Here is a 26747-nt window from a genome sequence, read left to right as displayed (position 1 = left end):
ACTCTTTAACCAAATTAATTGCGTACATTTTAGACATACATTTTTTGGAAACGCGTTTTACATACGCGTTTTGAACATTTTGCAGTAATCCGTGGTCACGGACAGTCATCAGTCTACGTAGGGTTTTAAAAATGTAAAATAATAAATATACGCGATTAATCCGATTAAAGATCCATTTAAAACTGATTAGCTGAAATTTAAAACACAAAATAAATTAAAATAAGTAATTTTGCAAATGTGCGTGATATTTTTAAAAGTATATAATTAAAAATACACCATTGTACAATTATTTACTTGAAATAGGAATACCTAGACAAAAATAGATATTTAAAAGTTCAACAACTTAATTGACGTCAGTACTTAACCTTATAATAGCCTTGAAAATTCTATTTAATATTATAATAATAGGCTATTATTTTCATTCTAAGAAGATATTTATAACCTCAAATGGAAGTTATGTGGCTGCCTCAAATGAGGCCAGATATAGCGCAGATGTGTGAAGGAACAGAAGTGTCTTAACACTAGGTTCGCAGGTTCCCTCTGCCTACCCTGCTAGGTGCAGGATACAGTTTTTTTTTTTAATTATGATTATTTAGTTTAGTTCTTTAAAAAATGGAAGTTAAATGTTTAATAGAAAATTATATTTACTGTTAAGAAAAATCGGGAACAGTTTTTGTTCTCTAAACAATATTTTCTTCATTTAAGATTTACCATTGTTATACATACTCGTACATTCATAAATACGTGCTTATCATATACATATATACGAAGACGGCAAACCCACCAAACAAGCAACAACACACTCATTATAATCGCGACATTACTCTGAAAATTTAATTTCCCTCATAATTTAATAAACCTGATTCACGAAATTATGGCAGCTGTGTTACAGTTAACAACCTAATAATTCCATATTTCCAGAATAATTGAGAACTGCACAACGTTGCACTACCTACTACAACTTTGAACACAAAGCACTTTATTAATTAAAACGTATTTGACCCAAATCGGTAATTAAAACCGTTTTCGAATATAACTCGGGTTTTTATAAGCATGTCGTATCGAATTATTACTTTAAATTACAATGTTTCTTGAATAAGTTGGTAAGCAGAATGTTTTTGACTGATTCTTCATGAGCGTAGGAATATAGGGCCGGGTGGTCCGTGCGGGATGTGCACGGACCACCCGGTTGTCACAATAGTCTAGTGTCCACCTCAGATATTTTACTAACTAAAAATTAACCATACTCCACTATTGTGCGGTTTCGTACGAAATTCCTTCCACACCTTCAAGCGCCTGTAGCTCCTCTGAAGTTACTGGTCCTGGGCGGCGGTGATCACTTACCATCAGATGACCCGTACGTTCGTTTGCTTGCCTTTTTACATAAAAAAACCTAATGATAGACTAAGGAATTGGACAAAAACAAAATTATGTTGAACATAAACAAATTTCAGAGAAGTTTGTACCTATATTAGAGTCAGACACATGCCACCTCTGCCTTTATTACGTCAAAAACTTCAAACGCAAATTATACAATAAAATATTTTTCAAACATTATAATTAACAAAAAAAAATCAAGACAAGCAACTAGTTAAAAGTCCCACCGTGAACAGCCACCGCGTCCGGTAATTTGCAACGTGCATTTACGGCCTTATCACGGGGACCGGAGGAATCCCCGGGACAAACAAAAGTAGACATAAATCAACGTCACTACAGGTTTATCGCGCCTCCGAGCCCCGCCCGCGGACATGAACGCTGGATCCCTTAATGTGTTTGTTCTGGCTGTGGAAAAAGTTTGTTTTATATGCAGATAGCGCGTATCTGCGATGACGAAAGTTCATTCATTATTTTAAACTGTGCTGTTACTCGCGCCGTCTAACTTCGTTCGTTCACCTAATGTTCGAGTTGTGATACTTTATTTAGTCTGCAATTTAAGTATGTTTCAGTTTGAAATTATAAATAGAGATGGAATACCTAAATGTTTGTTTCTATAGAACAAAAATTAGTTTCTGCACAAAGATGTATTGAATTTGAGCTTTTTTTATCTCTATTGTTTAGTTAAATATAATATTCGTTCTTTCCACATTCTTTCTCTCTTTCTTCATTTTATCCACTAGAATGTGAACCCTCAATAATCAAATACAAATACGTATCTTCTAAGCTGCTATGGCGATAAAAATCTATTTATTTAATTGAGGCTTATTAAATATAAAAATATGAATGAACCATATATTCAATATTTATAATACCTTATTAAAATAAAAGTTGGTAATATATTTTTTTTTCATATTATTTGAATTTACATTTTCATCAAAAACTTATTTAAACGAGTAGGTTCGTACGTACTCTCGAAGCTGTACTTGAACTGGAAGCGGCATCCGTCTATAGGCAACTTGAACATTCTGAATCACCTCTAATTTTGACCTAAAAACCTTAATCCTGAATTTTAACCATTAAAATGTCAACCATCGACACTCGTATTACATATGGACAATATTAATAATAATATTTTTTAAAGTAGTTTGTATACCTACTTGGGATTTTAGAAATCAATTAGGTACGTGCCTAGTGTTAGGACACTCTGCTTCCCACTTTCCGCCGAATTCTGAAGGCATTGCGGGTTGAATGGCGGAACTCAACGCCGCGCTTTGACTCTACGACGACGTTGCGTTTACAGTCACACGCTTGTATTTCTACGCCACGACATCTTAATAATAAATACTGTGAAATAATTTTATTAAAGGCTCTACAAATATAAAATATACAAAATGAGCAAAGAGAAGTAGTGCCTAGACACTCCGTTCTCGTGTATTGAAAAGTGTTTTGTTTCAATATAGTGGCGGCGAAATGAAAATATTGTATTGCCCCGAATGGGGCACGACTTCCCCTAATTCGACTAATAGTAGTCGAACTGTAAAATATACTGACCTAATATTTGAGGAATACCTTCCTATCTATATAGTACGTATGTTTTACCAGATTCGCGTAAACAAAGTTCAGCTCTAGGTTTATACATGTGTCTATACGAGGGTTGTGAGGATAAAAATAAATCAAAGGATTTCTCAACAAATATATGCCTAAAGATAAGGAAAATACAATAAATTTGTATACTATAAAGTGACTACACGAGGCAGTGGGAAAACGTAGAAGTGTAAAACACCGCTACCGGGTTGTAGGTTTGATTTTCACTCAGGGGAACTTACTTCTTTTCATTTTCCATCTGTAGCGAGGCAAATCGCGACGAGTCAATGTCGTCACTAAACACGTAATGTCTCTAACTCAAAAAAAATCTAGTTGATTATGTAAGAAACAATTTCTATTGTATTAATATAACACATATTATATATGTATGTTTGTTATTCTCTGAAATTCTATAAGTTGTCGATGCAGATACATAATTTGTCAAACATGTTAGGAGTCCCATCGCAATATGGCGGGACTGTCAAATAAATAGCGCTGACATGCCCGTTCCGCTACACGTTCAGTGGTGCGTGAGAGAGTGCACATAGAGTTTGTGCATTTTACTATTTAATATTGCTTTTAATATGCTGCTAGAAATAGTGATTTTCTTTATCATAACAATTTTAATTTCTTGCCCTAATAAGAAAACAATGAATATGATAGTAGTTTTTTCTGTTATATTTATTTATTGAACTTTGTTTTTCTTTATGTTATTTTTTTTGCTATTTTTACGTTCGGTTTTTGAAACATTTCGTGTTGAATGTCGCAACTGGGAATCGAACACAATATAGTCGCGTTTACTTCCAGATAATGAACACATAACAATAGTCAACATATATTAATAGTATATATTAAGTATTGTTTTCACAAAAATGGAACATGCTTCAGTAAACCTAATCTGAATTCATACATCATACGGTGGCTATAAATTTGAACACATTTTCTATACACGTTTAAACTGAGTAAACATTTATCCCCGCATCCCATATCTTCCTACTTTATGTAAAGTATTTTATATTAATATTTTTCATATGTATGACAAGAAATAGCAGTCGCAATACTAAAAGACTGAAAATTAAATTTATTTTTCAATGTCCATGTTTTCTTTGAAGATGGGATAATGTAAATCATTGTCCTAAGTAAATGTCAAGACCAATTGACGCCAGTCGTGGCGCAGGACCCCAAGCATTTAACTGTAAAGACAAAGGTTGTGGGCTCGATTCTCACTCGGGTAAAAATTTAATTAATATTTTCAATACTTCACTAGGTAGGTCTCTAAGTCTTGACGTCGAGGCAAAAATGTGGCGGATAAGTTCCACCACTCAACACAAAATGCTTCCAGAACACAGCAGGAAATTGGGGAGCGGAGTGTTTTAATACTAGGCTCCTTACGCCTAACCTGCTACTACTACTACAATAAATAATATTTATATATAGGTACGATAAAGCTTTTACCTCGTTCGTGCGTCAGTAAGGTTTCATATTCCCATTGATGTTGATATCCTGTTATTTTAGTAAAATTATCATGAAGCATAAACAGTTTTAGCTAGTTAATTACCTGTTTTATATGAATACTGCCTTTGTTTGAATAGTACGTAATTTGGCCTAGCCTTCTATGTACATTCTCTAATTATTATGATATACAATTTCTTTTTTAGTTTTTAATATTAATTGTGCCAATTTTTTGCTATAGATGCATTAACTTTTAGAATTTTTAATTTCGGTTTTGTTATATTTAATTTGTCTGTGTTTTAATAATACCTAATTGAAAAAGCATTTTCTAAAATTTCCTACTTCATAATATATAGGTTAAATAATATTTTTTAATAAAAATTTTTCTTGACCAGGAGCTGTTGTTATTCTTTGTATTTTTTAAAATACAAATTTCTGTGTATAATTAAAAAAGCTATTGTTTACAAATATTCTACTACTTTTAATATTAATACATAATAGTGTATGGCAACATTAATATACTTGCTACAGTAGTTTATCCGCTTCAACTTTGAAATTTCATATATTTTTTATTCAGACATTGCACTTGTGTCGTGCTCTAAGTATATTATTTAGCTACGAATAAACCACATAATTCCTGTTACCTATAATACTTTCAGCCTTTCGCTGACCACGCGAGCTGGAAGCACTTAATTGTCGTAATTATAGACACGAAAGAACTAAACTTAATGATTAAACATAGCTTGTAATCAAACCTTACATTATTTAAACGCCCAGCGCCATATAAAAGTCTATTTTTATATTTAATGGCTAGGTTAATATGTTGCTATTATTGTATGTCACGTTTATTATATTTTATATAGTATTCTTGATGTTGTTTTTATAAATAGAATTTTATAGCTAATAACTTTTTAATGCGACAGATTGTGGGTTCGTTTTCCATTCAAAGAAATTAAAATTCTAATATTTTCATTTTCTTCGCTATAGTAAAGAGGCAAAGTGCGGCGATTAGTCTCGCCACTCAACACGCAATGCCTACAACGCAGAATTCGGCGGAAGTGCCGGGAATGGGAACGGTGTATTAGCATCCATCTGTCTACCCTGATATTATACTGTATCCCCACATCGTGAATCTAAAAGAGCTTTTTTATATTTTACATTAACAGACAAATGAAAAATAGTAGACGTAGGTATATATAAATTTTATTATTTGCTAAGAATCCAATACGACAATATTATTAATTTTTCAGAAAACATTTTGATTTCGTATTCTTACATTACCCACTACCTTGTACATTCTATATAAGTCTTGTCTTTGCGTCGAAAAACATTCTTTATTTTTTCAACATAATAAACAAAACATAAATCTCCTTCGAAAGCTGCGGACAAGGCTCCGTGAATCCTACACACCCGCGATGGGTGTTTCTCGGCCTGCAGATCCCTTTAAATCAACCAAAGAAATAACCAAATCCCTCTGAAGGAATAAGAAAGATAACAAATAATAGCAAACATAAAATATTGTACATTTCATATTTTCTTTTAAGTATAATACTTTAGATTTATTCATATGGGAGATTTTAAAAAATAATTTGAATGATTTTTATAAACCTCAAAGAGCTATGTATCCCACTCGAATTGAATATTTACATATACATATATTGTGATTTCTCCACCCTGATTAGCTTAATTTCGGCACTTCAAATGTCTTAAAAAATTATCGAAATTCTCTCCGTCCTTCTCAATACAGCTGGAACATGAGTGAAACAAAAAGAAGTAACATAATTTTCACTTTTCTTTAATAAAAGTCCCATAAAATTTACATGACATTTAGAATGATTCTAAACAATGATATATTAAAAACCTCATACCCTCCACATATCAGCGTCAGCGATATGTAACTTTTTGTTCCCCCATAAAGGTTCTGTATATTGCTCTTTTATGGCAACACTCGTAAATTTATGTGCATAGTATTTGTCACTCTTACAAGAAAGCGGGCAGACGGCGGGCTGCTTGGCACGGCGCCGCAACCATGCTGCCTTCCATTGAGTGCCAACAACTGCAAAATTCGCCTTGTTTCTATCTAGTTTATGGCGACCGATTTTACGATATACGAGTATCTCCAAAGAGTATGTGTGTAAGTTGAGTTGTAAAACTTGCAGTTTGTGCAGCAATTTGAATTACTACTAAAACATTATTTTTATTCTATTTACACATTAAGTGGAGAACGGAGTGTCGTAACACTAGGTTCCATCTGCCTACCCGGCCGTATGCGTATACAGCGTGAAGCGGATTAAATTTTTTTTATTTACACATTTTGCCGAATATATCCAAAAAACTCTAGCTCTTTTACAAATAGTATCATATATTATATTTTGAAATACGTTAATAAATCTAGCCTAATTAGGACCCGTGTATATGCAAAGTAATATTTTTTTAAATTATTTTTTTTCCTTAAAAACCTATCTAAAAAATATTTAAATATTTAATGAAGCAATAAAAAATATAAAGTTGGGATTTCGTGTTGTTTTTCACGTAAAATAGACCCATTTTACCTAACAAACAGCCATGAATTACGATGAATTTTAGTTATATAAAATCAAAAATATATTATATATAATTAAATTTTTCACAGAACTTATTCTAAAGCTCTAATTAAATAGGCCTTGTATATTTGAGATAAGCTGCTGAGTTCAGTAAAATAGGTATAGACTAAAACTCGTCTAGACAACTAAATATTGACCATGACGCGGGTCGAGGGTAGGCTGGAACAAAACTTGTATTTACATTAAACTGATATAGCGCCCACATTTATTTAGATTATTTGAATTTTGGCATATGTGAACTTCGTAATGGATATTGATACGTGTTAGGTATTTCAACTATTTCGTCAACTTAGTTTATTACATTTCTTAGTTTTTAGGTACATCTCGCACTAAAATGTTGTATCGAATAATTTTATCGTAGAAATACAATGTATTGATAAATATATAGCAGTACGTTAAAAAAAAGCGGCGATCAAAAAATTGTGATTTGTCGCTGCGATTGACACGCGACGCGAATGATACAAAAGTAAGTTGCAACTACAAGCTTACAAACAAGTATGAATTAAAGAACAAAGCGATTTTAAAATCGCACTTTTACATTGCGATAATAAAGTCGCAAAAAACATTCTTACTCTCTTACACTTATGCAGGGAAGATGAGAAGTGAACCTAAGAATGTCATCAGGTCGTTCTCCACTTTGCCCTATTTTAGAGTCATAACTTCACATTTACAGGTAATACCAATAGTTCTTAGATGCGTCAATAATATAATGTAATGCGTTTCAATAAAGGTGCTCCCACACTTTATACTTTGGAAACTTTGCCATAAGGATTTGTACTTTAGAAACCTGTTCCGTGCTTTATCTCTATCATTCTATCCAATTGTCTCTGTAACTTTACGGTTTTTCCTGTATAACAGGGTAGGCAGAGAGAACCTAGTATTAAGACTCTCCATTCTCTACTTTCTGTCCTTTGCGTTTAATTGGCGCAACACAACGCTGTGGTTACTTTTGTTACTAGAGTTAATGTGTATATATATGTATACATTTTAAAACCATGAATAGAGTAGCATATATCTATGTCGTTTTTCGTTACGTCATATCTTCTAACCATAATTAATATGTCAAATTATAGTAAATATAGTTCACTGTTTTTCGGAACCCGCTTGAATTACATTATTATTAACTGAAAATATGTAATTATTTTCTTGACAAAAGAATAAACAAGCAACACAAAAAGTACACGAATAAGCAAAATAGAGAACTATTTTTTATTTTTCAACTGTACAGAATGACCCAAACCCAAGATAGCATAATTATTAATTACTGAGAGTCCCGAGCTCTTTGTGTAATCCTCTTTTAGGCTCTCGAAGTTTTGTTTATAAATAAATCACAATCCAATTAACAATTTAAAAATTACTTTTCAGCACTTGTCACTGCTTTAGACTTTCAGTTTGTTTTTTTGTTAGAAAACAATTCTGAACGTTGAGTTGTCGATATGTCAAGACGAAAATAGAACAATACATAAACAAGTGCATTGTGGACTTATAAGTGGATATGTGATACATTTGAAATTTAATCCACATATAGCAGGGAGAACTTAGTGTTAAAACACTTGAGACACTCTCGTGGAGGAAATCAACACTAACTTATAAAGTTTAATCAAATTGAACAATATCAACAAAATTCCATCATACAACTAATATACGTATAATAAATACCATCCGTTTCCATTTAATAGCTTAATTTACTGAAAAACTCTCTTGTTTTCCCCCATCCTTGTATTTCACGTAGTCCAGCTTTGGTAACCAATGGTAGAATCCTATTTACTCAGTTCGCTATAAATCGTCCCGGGGTAAATAAAGTCTACGGTAACAATAAAACCTGCGCTGTGGTTAAAACAATAACAAGGTGGGTAGGAAAGCTAACATTGCACCGCTCTGATTGAACGTGAAATGTTTTTACATTTCCAACGAATAAAAAGTTGAATAACATCTAGGAAAAATAAAAATATTTAAAAAATCTAGTTCATATGTTCTTAAATGTACCTTTAAATCGTACGTTAGCTACGTTTTTAGAATTTTAACGTAGTTTGTACCCGCGTCTCATGGTCAAAGCGAACCGACCACTAAGCTATACGTTTAATCTTTTATATGTTTCTAAAAAAGTATTAATCGTTCCTATATGTACGTCAGTTGTTATAAATTTACTTGGAATAAATTGCGAAAACAATTTATATTAATAACATGGAATCTAGTATGTTTATTTCATTTAAATGAATATCTAATTTATATGTTTATGAATTAAGTAAGCTATAACTAAAATATTTTATGAAAATACATTTTAATTCCAACAAAATGAAATACAATTTGTACTAAATCTTATTTAACTTATTTAAGCCGTCAAATCAAGTTTGTAGTTTGTAATAAAATTGTGTACAGATTAACACTTAAGTCAGGAGTCTGGACTAAGTTGTTTGCTAATTAATAAGATTATCCTTTGTTTTCTTATGTTCAGTATTTGTGCTTGGAACGATGTGAAATAAAAAAATAATTTTAGAAATAAATAATAAATTAATTAAAATATTTTATTGTATTAAAATATTTAAAACATAATAAATATATTTAATATAATTTATAAATAAATTGTACATAAATTTATATTTATTAAGCTTCACTGCGTGTAGGGTAATCCCTGGACATAGCAGGGTAGGATGAGAAAATCTTAGTTCATAGTGAATACTTCAAGAGTTCAAGAATTATTACCTACTTGAAATATTGGGTTTTGAATAGCGGATCTCAACGGAAATGAAAATGTTATAAATTCCATTGTTCACGGTTTGGAATTCGATTCTAACCGTCGCCACGACATTATAAAAATTAGAAGGAAAAAAAACTTTTAATGAAATATCCTAAAAGCAACGCTACTAAAAAGTATTTAATAAAATAATATTTTTGTAGATATTAACCAATGTTAATCAACCCCTCTTGGCCTCCCATCTTAATCCTATTATTGAATATTACTAGAAATGATCATTCTAAGCTGGTGTCATCATTAACTGTAATAGTTAGCTTCATTAAGATAGGAAGCAATGCCGATTGATTGAAATTAATACGTTCAAATTACATTGCTGATATATTAAGTTCTCGTATTCTGTAACATCAAATACTTCATTAAAGGAAATTATGTAACTTAGTTCACTTGAAAGCAGGAATTTCAAGATTATTAATAATTATTAGGACTTAGTAAATAAATAGTAAAAATATATATTACAAAATAGTACAAGTAAATAATAGAGTTTTGGTAGTTTATGGTTCTATTTATAAGATAAGAAATGGGCCATATTTTTGGCTTGTAAGCTATGCTATAAATAATAGCGTAAGCTGATTACTACTTATAAGTTATATTATTAGAGAAACTAATTTTATACTTTAGCTGCAATTAAAATAGAAAATAATAAGTATCGCTTATTATATATATTTAATTACAGATAATTTTCTGGGAAAGTAATAATTTTTTAGGGTAGACCTGGGAGCCTAGTGGCTCTGTTGAGTCACTAGGCTCTGTCTGTTGAGTTAAGACTCTGTTCCCATTAAGAGACTTCCGTTCCCCATTTTCCGCGGAATTCTGGAGGCATTGTGTGTTGTGTGGCAGAACTCAACGCCGCGGTTTGTCTTGTTACCAGAGCGAGGAGATAAAAATATTAAATATTTCATTTCCTCGAGTGGAAATCGAAACCCCAACCTGTCGCACGTTTGTGCCCCTGCGCCACTATTGGCCTCAAAGTAATACATATTAATATGAATACAGTACCTACTGTACCTAGAATACAATATTTAAAAAACTTAGCTTTCAATGAGTGGCGAGAGTTTTATCCTCTTGAGTGGTTTGCAAGAATTTGCACATTCACATTTACTAGGCCAAGAAACGTTCGTCGCATCAGTCATTGTCAACAAACTTTATAAGGAGTCGTCCTCGAATGGAATGGACCAAATGTGTTTGTTGTGGTCTCAGACCGGCGTTGCGGTCTCGCCTCTAACTGAAAATCGCATTTGCAAATGCACTTTAAGAATTCTACGATGAACTATTGTGAAATTCAAAGTGGGGCTCCCAATCTGGCAAGAGTTTCCATCTCCAAATTGAAAGCTACTTCTATTGTATCAGGTAAATGGTGATAAAAATATCTTATGTTGTAGATGAAATTGAACATATTTGCAGTATTAATTAGTATTATGATCTGCAAATAGTCAGCATAACCTAAAAATAAAATAAATAGTTTCATTTAAAATGTAAAATAATTGCGAAAATAAAATATCTTATTAATAGATATGTTTCTAAATATTACTTTATTCTAATGTGTTTTTTTGTACTTATCTATTCATCCCAAGAGAAAAACATGAGAGACGAAAAAACATATATACATTCTATTTATATTATAAAGTGTGCGCGGCTCTTTATAATATTGTGTCAGCATAATATTATTATATTTTTAAATAAAATCCTCTGAAAATAAAATATGATACACCATTTTGTTGACGCTATAAAGACCACGCGTACACTGAACAAACAAGGCAAAGTGAAATTTTGGACAAAACATTTTGTTTTGAAACCAAAAAACCAAAATAAACCCGTCAATTTTTAGAGGTGTGATCATATTCCACTTTAGCGGTACTCGCTCGCAAACCATTTCGTGAAAGCAGAAATAAAAGCTGACACAAAAATATCAGCATATTCTGGATTGCAGCAATGGAATTGTCTGGCGTAACCGTTTATAGTTCATTATTATTAAAATATATTATAATTGGTTAATTGATTTATAATAACAGTTTATAGCACTTGTTTATATTATTATCAAAATATGTCTTCTTATTATATAACAATCATCCGTTGTTGATGGTGTAGAATTGAAAAAGGATGAAGACCGATCGATGTCTACTAATTTTTATCATAAGATTTAAGCAATGGATATATATAAATAATATTTTTAAATGCAGAATAGCTAATTGGAAACTAAAACTTACATGAAATTGTAAAATATTAGTTAGGTTAGGCATATGCACCATTGAAAGACGTATATCACTTAAAACAGCGTTCATAGGTAGCATCTGTCTTATTGATAGCGGCCGCGTTTCTGACTTTACTTTAATCCTTAGATAAACTAGCTGGTAAAATATCAGCGTCGCAGTGCCGCTTGCTATATCCACTAGAGAAATACTCGGTTACGTTATATAGCTTTTCTCGATTACATATTTGTTCGAGGTTACATTTTCAAGATTAAGTAAAACTACTTGTAATTTTTTTGCTAATAATTGGTACAATAGCTGAAATTGTAAAAGACCATTCGTTGGTTGGGAAGTTCAAAATCATTATTGGTCAAAACAAATAATACAGAAAATCTAATAACAATTTATTTTACTTAGAAAAGCACCCGACTGTTTATTATACCGTGCGCCGTAAATAAGAGAGATTGAGAGCTCGCTAAATGACTTGACGACTACATTCCCAGTTTCCCTAAGTTTCCATTTACGCATATGGTCCTTCGCTCGCGTATCCTCCCTTTGAGTTTTATTTTTTATATCTACTTATGTTTTGCTTTTACGCAGCCCGTGTATCTAAATAGCGAATAGTAACACTAGGAATGGCTATGATATTTTTTCTTTTAGATTTTTTTAATATAAAATATACCTACATTAATTATTATTAATCATCACAAAGAACATTATATAAAGAATTTTAATATTTGCTTAAATATGTCTTCTCGTTAAGAGTTCGTTAAGAGTATCAGATTGAAGCAATGAAAAAATTGTTTTACCACCTCATCCAAAAAGCCAGCAAGAAGTAGGTCAAAAAAGAACAGCAACATGTAACAATTTTCTGACATTTTCTTCTACACATTTAATAAATAGCTTTATTAAAAACTATTTTTCGTCATTGAACGCCATTTTGTATTATATAACTTTCATCAAAACGCTAAGCGCACCTAATCCTGAATAGTTTAAGATCGGTATCGCTAAGCGATTACACTAAAGATCGGATTGTAAATCTTAAGCCTGCAAGAGTCTCCGGCGGCGTAATCCCAAAGATAGAGTGTTTGGCGGTAAACTCTATTACTGCGACTGCTCAGAAAGCCTTATTGATAGCGCAGAGATTTCAGCGGTTCAAGAACGCGACCGCACGTTTCGAATAATCTACTCATTTACTAAATAAATTAGTCGGTTTACTTGTATTAACATTGAATTAGTCATGGAACTCATTGTTTTTTTGTTATATATTTTATAAAATATTACAACAATAATGATTTTTATTTTTTTCATCAGTTTCAACAGAAGATTTATCATTGTCATCTATTTTCACGTCAAAGTTTTTACCTTTTTCGCGAAAATTGCAAGCGTAGGTATATTCTATGAAAAGAAATTTTACACCATATTCGAAAACACACTCATCTCTCTTCTGTTTCGCGTCCCTTTGCCGGTTTATTTTCGGCACCCCATGGTTAGACGGTGCCGTAAAATCCTACGCGCTACACACATTAATCAAACTCGACTGTAATCTGATAGAGCGTTACTTTGTCCCTTTTTATACTTACGTACGATTGAAACCTATCAATGTAAAAGGGAAATAATGAAACGGAAATGGCCGTTCCACTTCCAACTTATTTTCCAATTACGAAGTGTACATTTAAAGGTAGTTTATTTTTGTATGGATTATTGCTATGTGAATGGAATGGAAATTTATTTTTGCAATGTTGTTTCTTTGTCGTTTGTAATCTGCAAATTTAATTTGTATCTTATATGGAAGCTTTTTTTTTAATATGTTAGTGTTGTAATATTAAGGATTGCATGTATTGTGAATAAAAAAATACTAAGAGGTTTTTTATGCTGTTATAAGCATATTAAATTTTCTATTCTTGATAGGTGGGTTGGAGGAAAGTAGAAAGCCCAGTATAAATAATATATGTTCCCATACACTGAAACAAAATATAGGAGTTACGCGAAATTTAAAACACTAATAAATCACGTTAATGAATATAATCCTAATCTGATTTAATTTTGCTTACAATAATGATGTAAATTAGATATACACCACCTAATTTAATAATATGTTTTAGTATTTCATATAACACAAATAAATCTTATATCTTAAATCCAAATTAATTTATCCGGCGGGAGAAATTACCGCCAGCAGCGTATGTAGGTACTACTACTGCATCAAATTACGCACCCACATACCTGTTCACCCACTGTAGGTAGTTTACGTACATTTTCTACTATAATTACATAATATCCTATTAACGAATAGAGAAATACAATGACATTGTAATGAAGTTAATTTTGTTGGAAACATCAATTAGCACGAGGGCGGGCAAATTGTAATTTACGTCAAACGCGAATGGAACGTTGCGTGCGGTTCGATTAGATTAACGTTCAATAATTCTTGCGCTGATATATGCTCGGCCGCAGGAACCAAATGAAGCTTATCATTGGGTTAGGGGTGGATAAGGAGTTTTACAAAGCGGCGCTCCTGTGGTTCGTCTTTAATTTGGAGATAGAGTTTGGCCAAGGGTTGGTGAAATTCAATCTAAAGTTACATATATGTACATAGGTATATAAACATTTTCGATAGGAGAAGTAAATTAGGTTACTACCTTAGCGTTAGTAGATATGAAAAACATTGAAAATGCCTTTATCGAATGTGGGTAGGTGCGTTTTGTGAATTAGAATAGGTATACTAAATATATTTCTTTTCTGTGGTTATCGTTTTAAATTATAATATTTACACGTCTTCAGAAAAATAATAAATATTTCTAAATAATATCCACAATAAAAATTCTAAACTAGTAAATATTAGTTGATATTAAATAAAACCAGTTGAGGTAGCATCAAAAGGCTACAGTATAGCACTAAATATCGAGAATGTGATCAAACTTGGATGAGGTCGGCTGTTTATTAACTGCATGTACAGGATTTTGCCGCGACTCACTACCTAATAGCCTCATATCGATCATCGAGAGTAGACTGTGGTAATCTGTCTAAAATAGTATTGGTTCATATTTGGGTTATTTTAACTAACGTATTAATTATATTATAGGTATGTGACAATATTTTATTTGTAATGTGATTTAAAAAGATTAAAAAGTAGAAAGACGTTTTTACTGTATTAGTATAATACTATATATACTCGTAGTTCACCTCTGTATTGTCTATTCTGAATATTCGCTTTTATGTGTATTGACCTTTAACGAGAAACCAAACACTCAATTCAACGTCTAGTTAATTTAAACATATTCTAACTTCATTTTTAGAATAATCGCTGTAATAGAAATACTATAAGTGTCAATTTACTTAAAAGAATATTGTTAAAAAATTGGTCCAGTGCGAGTAGGACTCGCCCACCAAGGGTTCAGTACCGATTACCAGGATTATTGGTGAATAGATACTTACCTTACCTGTAGTTTATAAAAACGAGTACTTATCGTAATTCAGGTAGGCACTCACTCACATATGCACTCATTTTGTATGAAATAAACTGCAATTATTAATTAGTAACAGGTAATTTTTATTTTTATTTTATTACGCGCTGAATTTTATACAAAATGCAGCAAAAACGATACATTAAAATCTCAAACCTTTAGATATGTTCTCAAGCTCATAACTTTTGATTTCGTTGACATAGAAGCTTGATTTTTATCAGTGTTTGGAGGGACCGTAAACATGAATGAATATCTTAAAAAATAATTTTTGCATAATACCTCCACGCGATCTCGAGATAAGTGGCCTTGGCAAACTGTTTAAACGGACAACAAAGTAATACTATAAGGATTTCGGATTTTCCATTTGAGTTACGGAACCCTAATATTGAAAATTGAACTCAATTATGGGCGGGTAATAGCCGGGCAAGTTAATACCTTCGCAACATGCAAATAACATTAAATATCGTTGAAGCGCCAATTTAAGTCGTAAACTTTAATTGATATTCATGGAACGGTAATAAGTGTTGTCGGTCGGACGAAAATATCGCTTATGGGCGTGTCTTATTGAGCATTCTCGGAGTAGAGATCAAATTAGACACCTTTTGTAGTTGGATTATTTTTAATTTTAGTTAAAACGATGATCCCGTCTCTCCTAAGTATTATTAAATAAGTTAATTAATGGATTTTATTCTTACATAATCGAATAAGTATTTAATGCTGCTTAAAAAAATCTTTACTACTGAAGTCGTCCTGGTACAAGCGTGAGGCTGTAAATTGTATCTGTAACATATGGATATATTACAAACAAACATATTTATTAATTATTCTTCAATGAAATATAAGAAGCAATTGCAATAAAATACAATTTCAAGTTAACATAAACGTATATCTAACTATGTCGATTCTTAATGAAGTGTCGTCTTAAGTCTGGCGAACAACGGCGCGGCTACTACCAGCCCGGCGGCATTAGTTACGCTCTAAAACTTCCCTTAATGAAGATGACATCTTCTCCATTCTATAATACTTGATGATTAAATTAAATTGAGTTATTGTACTTATTAACCTCATTTTCCTCTTTGTGAAGTATAAGAAGGTATTACCAATAAATTGAAGTTATGACTATAAAATTTGTGTACGAAACTTTAAGGCTGCGCTATGATATTATAATATGGATTAATATATGTAATTGTGTAATGGTTTCTCAAATTATATTTGAACATTTTTAACGATATTCTTACCTTAAGAAGTAATAAATAAAATTTCCTACTTTCTACTATAAAACTCTTTCTTTGGTGTGTAAATTAAAATCTATTAAAAAATTGGTTAAATAAATATAATAACCCTAACCCTAACAACGATAGCTAATAAATAATAAAGATAAATAAAAATTGCTTGTAAATAACATTGATATTAAACTAAAAGTACTAAGTATTTATTTTTAATAATATTTCGAGATATGTGTGCATCTGGCATCGCATTGAAAGCCTAGCATTTGACCTACGTTCCAATTACCATAGCCTAGAACTTGTTGACCTATATGTCTATAGATTCTCATTCGGAACTATCATGGAGCCTCATTAGTGTTCTAGTTCAAACCTGAACTATTATAATAAAGTTGATAAAATCACATTTAAAAAGCAGTACGACTGTTTGTAACGAACGTGTACGTGTTATTTGAAAATTAATTATATTTTTTTATATTATTTAAAAAAAGGGAAAATACACGTTTACTCATACGTTTCTTACTTGTGGGTGATGAATCCTTCTGATTATTTTAAGATATAGATATGTTTTTTCTAGAATGTAGCCCGCCTCAACTTTAACCTACAGTGCTTACATTTTCTGGTTTCTACGCCCTGGCCTCGCTCAGATTGAAATGCGATTTTACATGATTTAAATTAAATATTTTGAGATAAAAATATTTACGTATAAATGTTAATTATAAAACTGGTTATCTTTTGAGGTATGAAAACCTTAAAACTGAATTTTCTTTCTGTAAAGTTTATGTTAATCATTAATTCCATGTTATTCTATTGCTATTTCTATTCCCACATGTTTAGATATACCATAACGGAGAAGTCCAATGACTAATCGAATAACAGAATGTGTGGGACCAAACTTTGCATAATTTCATAATTCCCTAGTGTGATACGGATCGTAGGTGCAAATTGACCTCTTCCTACGTACGGCGACTACGGAAGGCACTCGTAAGACAATGTTATTGTGTAATAACACTCCAAAGCTGCGAAGTGACCACAGGTGGTCTATCTATATATATAAAAGGACTTGTCCTCACTGACTGAGGTAAGACGCACGCACAGCCGTAACCGCTAATGGTAGAAACGTGAAATTTGGACAAAAGTTTACTTTCGTAATCTCGACATCCACTAAGAAGGGATTTCGAAAAATTTTAACCCTAAAGGGGTGAAATAAGGGTTCAAAGTTTGTATGGAAAAAAAATTAAATCAGCACCGATTTTTATAAAATTTGAAATTTAGATTTTTAAAAGTATTTAATTGAACACGTGTTTCATCGTTTTCTAGAATTCTTCCCCTAAGGGTGCAAATAGGGGGTTGAAAGTTTGTATAGGTTTTTTTAATATCGTCACCAAGTTTTATAAAATTTGAAATTCAGACTCTTCAGACGTATATAATTAAACACATGTTTCATGGTTTTCTAGAATTCACCCCCTAAGGGCAAATAAAGGGTTGAAAGTTTGTATGGGAAAATTCTTAAATCGCCACCGCTTTTTATAAAATTTGAAATTTAGACTCTTAAAAATATTTCATTGAACACATGTTTCATGGGTTATTAGAATTCCCCTTAAATACGCAAGCGAAGCTGCGCGCGTCCGCTAGTTTAATATAATGATGCTGGTTATTTATGAAGATTGTTTGTTACAACGCCGATGTTGAGCTGTTTGCAAGTCTGTTTGCAATCATTGTGAGTTCGAAACGTTCTTGAGACTTTTTAGAGCAAATTAAAAATAAGGTTTCCTGACTCTACATACACCCCCTACTACCCACACTACAGTCCCTTAAAAAATAAGTTGTTAGCAACATAGTCATTCACAGTAAAACTTTATTATGTCAAATAGCCAAAAATACCGAAATATTTTCAGATTAATCTGTAAGCTAAACTACGGTATCTTAGATATATTCAAAGAAAGGCTTTTTTCTCAGTTACTCTTTTTTTTTGTTTTTTTCCATTACGTATTATAATATATTATGTATGGTGTAGGGAACTTCGAAAATACGTATACGTTATTTCTTCGAAAGTACGTATTATAAACATAACTTATAATATTTCCAGGATAAATACAACTAAAAAGCGTACTTTGTTAAAGAAGAATCTCTAAGGACGTTATAAAACTTGTTAAATATATGCGTATCATGTTAAATATTAATATTTATATTACTTCTATACTTATTGACTACATTTACAAAATTGAGCACGTCCAGGCTTATCGTCAAGCCTACAGTCAAATCAGGCTTCCAATTTAAGTTACTAATTTAAAAACATTTTTGCCATCGACGATGCTGCCTGGAAAATGGAATCACCGTTAAAGATCGGCGAAGGTGCTCCAGTGTTTTATCGGAAATAGACTTAACAGTGACTTTTGGGGTTTCAAATTCACATGAATATTTATGAGAGGTTCTCCTTTGCACTTCTCCGAGTTGTCTAAAATGAATTTGTTTTTTTTTTGTCATTTAATTAATATTATATTTTCAAATCAAAATTACTTGGTGAGTAGTGAGGCCAGTGGCGCAGGTGTACAAGTGCCTGACTGTACACACCTCCGGTTGTGTGTTCGATCCCTTCTCGGGGAAATGAAATATTTATTTAGTTTTATTTTTTCATTTCTTCGCTCTGGTGTCGAAGCAAAGCCCGGCATTAAGATCCGCCAGCCAAAACGCCTCTAGAATTCAGCGGAAAGTGTGGAACGGAGTTTCTTAGCACTAGGTTTCCTCTGCCCACCCTGCTATGTGCGGGATACCGCGTGAAGCTGATTTAGTAATAAGTGGGATCCTAAATCTTTACTGTAGTCTGTACACTTTAAAATAATATATCAAGTACCTACTTACTGTGTAGGATAACTTCGGTCATCAGAACGCGCTTCGTTATTTAATATTTCCGAATAAATTAAATTAGCAAAAAAATTAAGCTGAACCCACGCCCCTCGTATAATACGCCCAAACGCTTTGGGCAATTGCTAGCTATCGCGTTCCGTCCCGTTCAAACTTTGTTACGGTTATTACGAATTTTATGTAAGAAGGCCTCATAAATTATTTACTTAATAATTATATTTTCAGGTTTATTTTTCCTAAAATATTATTTCTTCATAAAAATAAATATAAGAAATATATATTAAAGAAAGTATGTTCACTGTAATGTTACATAATACATATGTCTTAGCGAAAAATCTTTTCTAATATATCACTGAAAATAAAAAGTCATTTTCTAATGTCCGTGCCTTTTTTCTCAAAAACGAAAAGGAGTGTGGATAGGCACTCGACACTAATCGAATGGATTTCTACGACCGTTTACACTGGTCGAACTTCAATGGACTATTTCTAAGAATTTAACGTAGTAGATAAAAGACATATGTTTAAAGATGTAAAAAGTCCATCATTCTCTATGAGACTAGATAAAGATGTTATTATAATTAACAAATATGTAGTATATGTAAAAATATTTATGATAAGTTATGTATAAGATTAAAAACGATGTGATGAACAGCTAATGTAATAGATTGAACCATTGATTTTGAAAAGAGCAACTGTTGAGTTTCTTGCCGGTTCTTCTCAGCAGAACTGCTTTCCGAACCGGTGGTAGCTTTTTGTTCATATGTTCATTCGACGATTCAAAAGTGCTTATAATAATTGCCTATTTGAATTTGAATTTGATGTATCTTGTATAAATGTTGTATCTTTTATTCTGTTAGTAAAACAGAATAACAGATACATCATTTTAAATGTAAAACATAAACAGTGAAATTACATGAAATAACACGTATACAATCCCAAATTACAATATATAGAGAACTCAAAAGAAGTTTGTTGGAAGTGGGTACATAGCTAATTAGCATCGAGTCGCTACGGGAACACTCAGCGACGTAACAATCACGCGAGTTCGAATTTGTGTTGCATTATGACAAAAGTGTGCGTACGTATGTACGAGTATGTTCCTATACGAGTTGTTTCACAGTACTTGTTATTTGTAGTTTTGTTAATTAAGCTAGGTATCTATCTATCAGCTTTATCCTGTATCCCGCTTATAGCAGGATAGGCGGAGGTTTACTTTAGTGTTAAGAGACTCCGTTCCCAACCTTTCCATTGTGTGTTGAGTGGCGAAACTCAACGCCGCGCTTTGCTCTGTTACTAGAACAAATGAAAATCGAAGAGCTAGGAAAGAGTGAAGAAATGAAAATGGTTTGACTATAAACGCGACTGTTCTGGATTCGATTCACACGATTGTGCCACTGCGCCAAGACGGCTTCTTCATTAAGCTAGGTAGTATTAATATATTATTTGGTAAATGAGAATAGTGATCTTATAGATTCTCCGCCCTTGTTTGATATGTAAATGTTGCCTTTGCCTTGACATCGCCCTGTACCTTACGCACACAGCAGCGAATGGAACTGTTTGGGGAGGCTAATTCACTTCAATGTTGATGTCTCCTTGTTTGACGTCAAATATGATATGAAACGTAAATTGAAACCGCCGTATATTGCTACGAATCTAATATGAAACTAACAGTGTTTGTTCGAACTCTCGCGCTTCTACTCTCACATTGATATGTATATTTTGTTCAATAAAATGGGACGTGCCCCCAATCGCTGGCGGCCGATGCATCCAGATCAGATCGATAGGAATCGAGTTATAAAAGAATTGGTGGAATATTGAATTCGCATCAACTACAGTTTGTTGGGGTGTTATACAGTTTAGGTTTGTTATACGATTACGTGGAAATATTAATTGAATTTGTCTTAACTCTAATTATATATTCTGTTTTCCCAACCCCCAACCTTAAGTTATTAATATCTAATAATATTAATATAATTCGATTATTATATTAGAATATAAAATGATTGTTTTATATTCTCATCCCATCAAAATCGTATTAGAATTTGCGTTGAACAAAAAGCCTGTACGGACTGGCGGGCATTTGTTAAGATGTAAATTTATTCTGAGGGAACAAAGAGCGTTCGCTGTCAACGGCTACACAAAAACTATATGAGTTTACTGATGGTGAATGTGTCCTCTTTAGATCACAAATATTAGAACTGTATAATTTTTCGGATGCATTACAGATATTATTCGTTCTGAATAAAGTTAAGCTTAATTTATATTACCATTTAAATTACCAAACCTCGTTCATAAGCTTATACTTTTTCTCTTCTATTCGTATAATTTTCAATTCAATTTTTATATTTATACTTTATTTGCTCATATCTGTTATGGAATGTAACTCGTACGTCGTTGGTGTCCTTTTTGACCACTACCAAAATTACTTAGTTGCCAATTTCACAGTGTAAATTACAATATTATATTTGTGTATTTGCACAAGCATCAAGTTAGCGGTTTATAAACAAAGTGAGTCGCCCACGTTGGCTTCTACAATCAAATATGTAAGAACTCAGAACTGTACACCCAAAGACGTAACAAGTAGTTTTGAATGTTAGTTTTTGTAAAGCTAAGAAAAAATTTGCAAATATAGAGATATTTATTTTTAATTTTATAAAACCTACGTTAAAACATCCAAAGTTCCAAATCCACATCTTAAGGACAAAGTCATTAATTTACTTTGCCATGGAAAAATTTAATGGCAATCTTGAGTAAACAGAGCAGTTCCATTTTAATGAGATGTTCAGTGACCTATCGTATCGTTATGTCTAGCTTCAGTCTATTACTGAAGCGTTTTGAATTACTTTTAATATTTAAATTAAAGCTTTGTGGATTTTAAACTTCAACTTTGTAGCAAATGTAGGCAGAAGTTTAGTGGTAAGACACTCCGCTCCCCACTTTCCACCGAATTCTTAAGGAGACGTGACAAGTTGTGGATTCGATTCTGACTCGCGAAGATGCTATGCTTCCAGAATGTGGATTTAAAGAAATAAAAAATATATTTTTAGGGTTTTACTATTGTTCAAAGCATAATAAGCAGTCAATAAATAATTAACTAACAAATGTTACTTTTAAAATATTAATAGTCATCATAGTCGATGCTACAAGACAATGAAATATAAGTAAGTTTAATTGACCATCTAAAAAAATAAAATCTATTTACAAAATTTTACTTACACGTGCCCATAAACGGTGCTATTTAATATTTACTCAGATACCAATTAACCTTTGGAAGAACTCCAAAATACAATATTTTCTTCTAATTGTTTTAACCTTTTAAAAACATTCTTTAACCTCAATTAAGTGAACGTTTCATCACAAAATTTAAAAAAAAAACGTATGTATTAAACGACGTATTTATTTTATTATAACTAGAATATCTACTATGAAAATTAAACTTCCTGTAAATTATATTTCTATTTGCTTTATTCCTTTGTTTAAAACTGTATTGTCTAAAAAAATATTAAAATAAATAATTGTAAGATAATCGCGCCACTGTAACTGCAACGGTTATGGATTCGATTCTCGCTCGCGGTTATTAAATATTTAGCTAATTGTACACTTAGCCTACTTTATGTCTACAATTGCTATATAATTTTTAAGCCTTTCACTTTTAACTGATCAGAAATAGCATGATAATAATAATTTATTTTTATTTATAGATCACCTGTTCTATAGGGCGTGGCGTTCCCACGACATATGTATAACACAATATTTTAATTATTAAAACTAATTTAGACATGTTTTTAACCGACAGTAAAACAAAGGATATGCTCTGTTCGACGGGTGTAGCTGTATTTTTTTGAAACAACAAATAATTGAAAAATATTGTAACCATTAAAGCTGAGAAAATAAAAGATGATTGATTGTTTACTCACTGATTTTACTATACTTATGACTTATGATAAAAATAAATAAATAAATGAGCTTCACGCTGTATCCCGCACACACGAGGGTAGGCAGAGGGAACATAGTGATAGTACACTCCGTTCCTCACTTCGTATGATTTTGATATTTGTTTTTTTATTATTAAATTTTTATTGTTAGCATCATGCAATAAATTTCATAATGTTATTTTTTATTACAGGTACATACATGCTATTATATGCTGTGGAGTTTGTGATTATTCCATTTACTGTGAGTTACATTTTAATACACGTAAAACAACAACGAGTACGCAGTATTTCTTTATTTTTGCAATTTTTTACATATTTATGAAAGTACATTTCGCAGATATATTATTAGATATTCTGATTTATACACTATTCAAGTCCATACCTATAGTTATTACTATAGGTAAATGAAAATATACTTTACTATGGATATTAGAATCCTTAGATACATTTAAAAAGAAAAACAAATGCTTACACTATAAAGTAAATAAATATTACTATTTTCAGTCTCTCCAAAACATTGAAATACCTACAATATTTCCTCTAAAAAATTCCAATAGTGTACGTACAAAATGTACACGATAAAAGTATGAATGGCTTTATATTAAACAATCTACGAGATTCTCAGTAGATCGTCCGCGATGATAAGAATGAAAATAAATCATGAAAGCCCGATCCTCTCAAGATGAAATTCCATATTGCCTTAACTCGATATTATTAATGCTTAAAGGCCCATTTGCTATACGTCGAGTCATCTTTATTATTAAAATGACAAGGTACTTATTGTGCTAGTTATAGGTGCCATTAAATATTCGTGGATCACCTTTGAACTCTCTTTCTTTTCTCTGTGTAAATCTGTAAAAATAATATCTTGTTATTTTTTTCGCAATCTCATAAAGAATTTACAGCGCGTCTTTTATATTATATTTCGTCTTTTTATATAAATTAGATGAAAAAGCCTTATATGTAGACTGAGACTAGTTAATACAGACTTACTCTTACTGCAAAATGTTTTAATATAATGAAAACATGTAAGCAATACACAAAGCAAAAAAATAATAATAAACGAATTTTCGAGGTATTACGTGTTGAGTGGTGGAATTCAACGCCGAGCTTTTGCCACGGTATCAGAGCGAAGTAATGTAAATATTAATAGTGGGGATCGAATCCACAACCCTTGGGTTACAAAACCTCAGTCAATATTAAACTATTTTACCAATATTTACACATTAATAATAGCAATTGCACGAAACTAAAATATTTGTTGCTCATTTAAATATAATTACAAATAGCTTTTACGTAGCTTACTACTGATCCTTGCGTTGGATTCCTCGAACAAAGCTAAACACGACGTAGCGGATTACAAAGGCAATGTTAGAATAAGGCACTTATTCTCATTTCCACAGACTTTGGACTAACAGCACAATTAACAGAATACAACGTTGTTAAGCTTTAAGCAACCGAACCCGTTTGATTATTATTCCCCTTTAGTACCAGTAACCAGTGTTTCTATATCGCGGAGCAAAACACAGAACAAATAAAATTTTCCCAACGATATAAAAGTTTATAACTCAATATGACTTTGTTTGCTTTTTTTTCTATATGAAGCATGGCTTTGAATAAAAGTTAGGTTCGTTTTGAAGTAGGCACTCGTATCCGCGGTAACTCTTTGTGTTATCACAGTCCTGTGTAAATTTTCCCGGATAATCGGGAAAATTGTTTTCGTTCTGGCGTTTACACATCCAGAATAAAAATGATGAAGGAAACTTTTGCTTAGATACTGTGTAAATACTATTTTTTTATAAGTTCATATTTCTCATTCATGAATAAATAATAATGGGTATATTCTAATTTCATAAGTTTTTGGATATTATTCACGAAAGCAAATTTCGTACTTTGGTGAGTATTCATTAAATTCATTTATTCTATTAAATTATAAAACATGCTCTTCTCATTTATGTAAGCTATAGGCTAATTATAATTGGATCTGCATATTCTATTAGTATAGTACCTGTTATTCTATAAAATAACGTATGCTTTACTTTAGCAGTTTAAAATGTAAAAAGGTAATAAAATAAACAAACAAATTCAAAACATATTTTATTTTGACAGCATCTATATTAATTCCAAGTCAAATTCCTAGCAATTCTATTGGTACCGAAAGTCAGTTTCTCAGCAGTCAAGGGAAATCGACCAAACTAAAATAAATGGCGCATAGTTCGAACCTTTCAGGGAGATGAAATTCCGGGTCATCCCCTACCTCAATATGATCAAATAAACCCACCCCCATCTAGAATATCTACGAAACAACTGAAAGATCAAGAAATATATATGTGAAACTAATATCTAGTAGTATATCATTATAATTTTTTTACATGTATAGGTTAAATTAGCATTGCACTGACAAAATGACATTATTAAATTTTGCACGTATGGCCGTAGGTATATACGACATGATAGCTTTCGCAGAGGAATCCGTTTCAATAGGTTGTACTCAGGTACGTATGTAGCTTTTGTTTGATGAAAATCGTTCTGCCAATTTCAAAAATATCAGCTCTTTTCCTGATTGCCGTACCAATCTCCGCCGTACAACGGATATTTATCTTACACATCCTCCTACTTCGTCTGTTCTCTGTACCGAAAAATATGAATAGCAGAAAGTAATCAGTTGATTGTAGGTATATGTACATGAGCCAAAAAAGTTCTCGCCATATAATATTTCTTCGAGATGGCTATTTCTGTGGATGATGATATTTCTCTTTAGATATTGTGTTTCATCTATTTTCTTTGAATTTAGATGTGTTCAGAACATGTCATATATGTAATCTAACTAATACTCGTATGTCTATATAATCTTCATCAAGAAAAACTTGGTGTAAATCGCACTTGTCACATAATGAAGCAAAATGTATTCTACAGAATTTTCAATTGTCTATGCCTACTTTGTTAAAGGCGACGCTGGCAGAATAATAAAGTGTTGAGAGCGTGCCCTATCGACACTAGCGCTCTCCTTTTTGTCTCAGATGATTGATGGAGGCTGTTGTTGCTCAGTCAACATTGACATGCTATCTGATCCTATACTCGGCTTCAAATATTTTCGCTGAAATAATATGAAGTGACATTGTTTATACGCGGATAGTGATGAATTGGTTACTTAGACCGTTATCCATTTTCTCTTTTTTTGTAACCCGATATACTTAGGGAATCCATGTTACATATATCTATGCAAGCTATGTGATGGGTGTTCTATTTGTTGTGACTATTTATTTTATATGTGAGCAATATTAAGTGTAAGTGTTGGTA

General features: G+C 31.9%; 1 protein-coding gene across 1 annotated transcript in view; it reads left to right on the top strand.

The window, feature by feature from the left end:
• Tmtc3 (Transmembrane O-mannosyltransferase targeting cadherins 3) overlaps positions 1-26747 on the top strand; it is a 121678-nt gene that overhangs the window by 7517 nt on the left and 87414 nt on the right. The window lies entirely within an intron of this gene.

The sequence above is a fragment of the Heliconius melpomene genome, chromosome 17 (assembly GCF_056956725.1).
Source record: "Heliconius melpomene rosina isolate 202511_hmr_F chromosome 17, ASM5695672v1, whole genome shotgun sequence".
Lineage (NCBI taxonomy): Eukaryota > Metazoa > Arthropoda > Insecta > Lepidoptera > Nymphalidae > Heliconius > Heliconius melpomene.
This window is presented reverse-complemented; position numbering and strand designations above follow the sequence as displayed.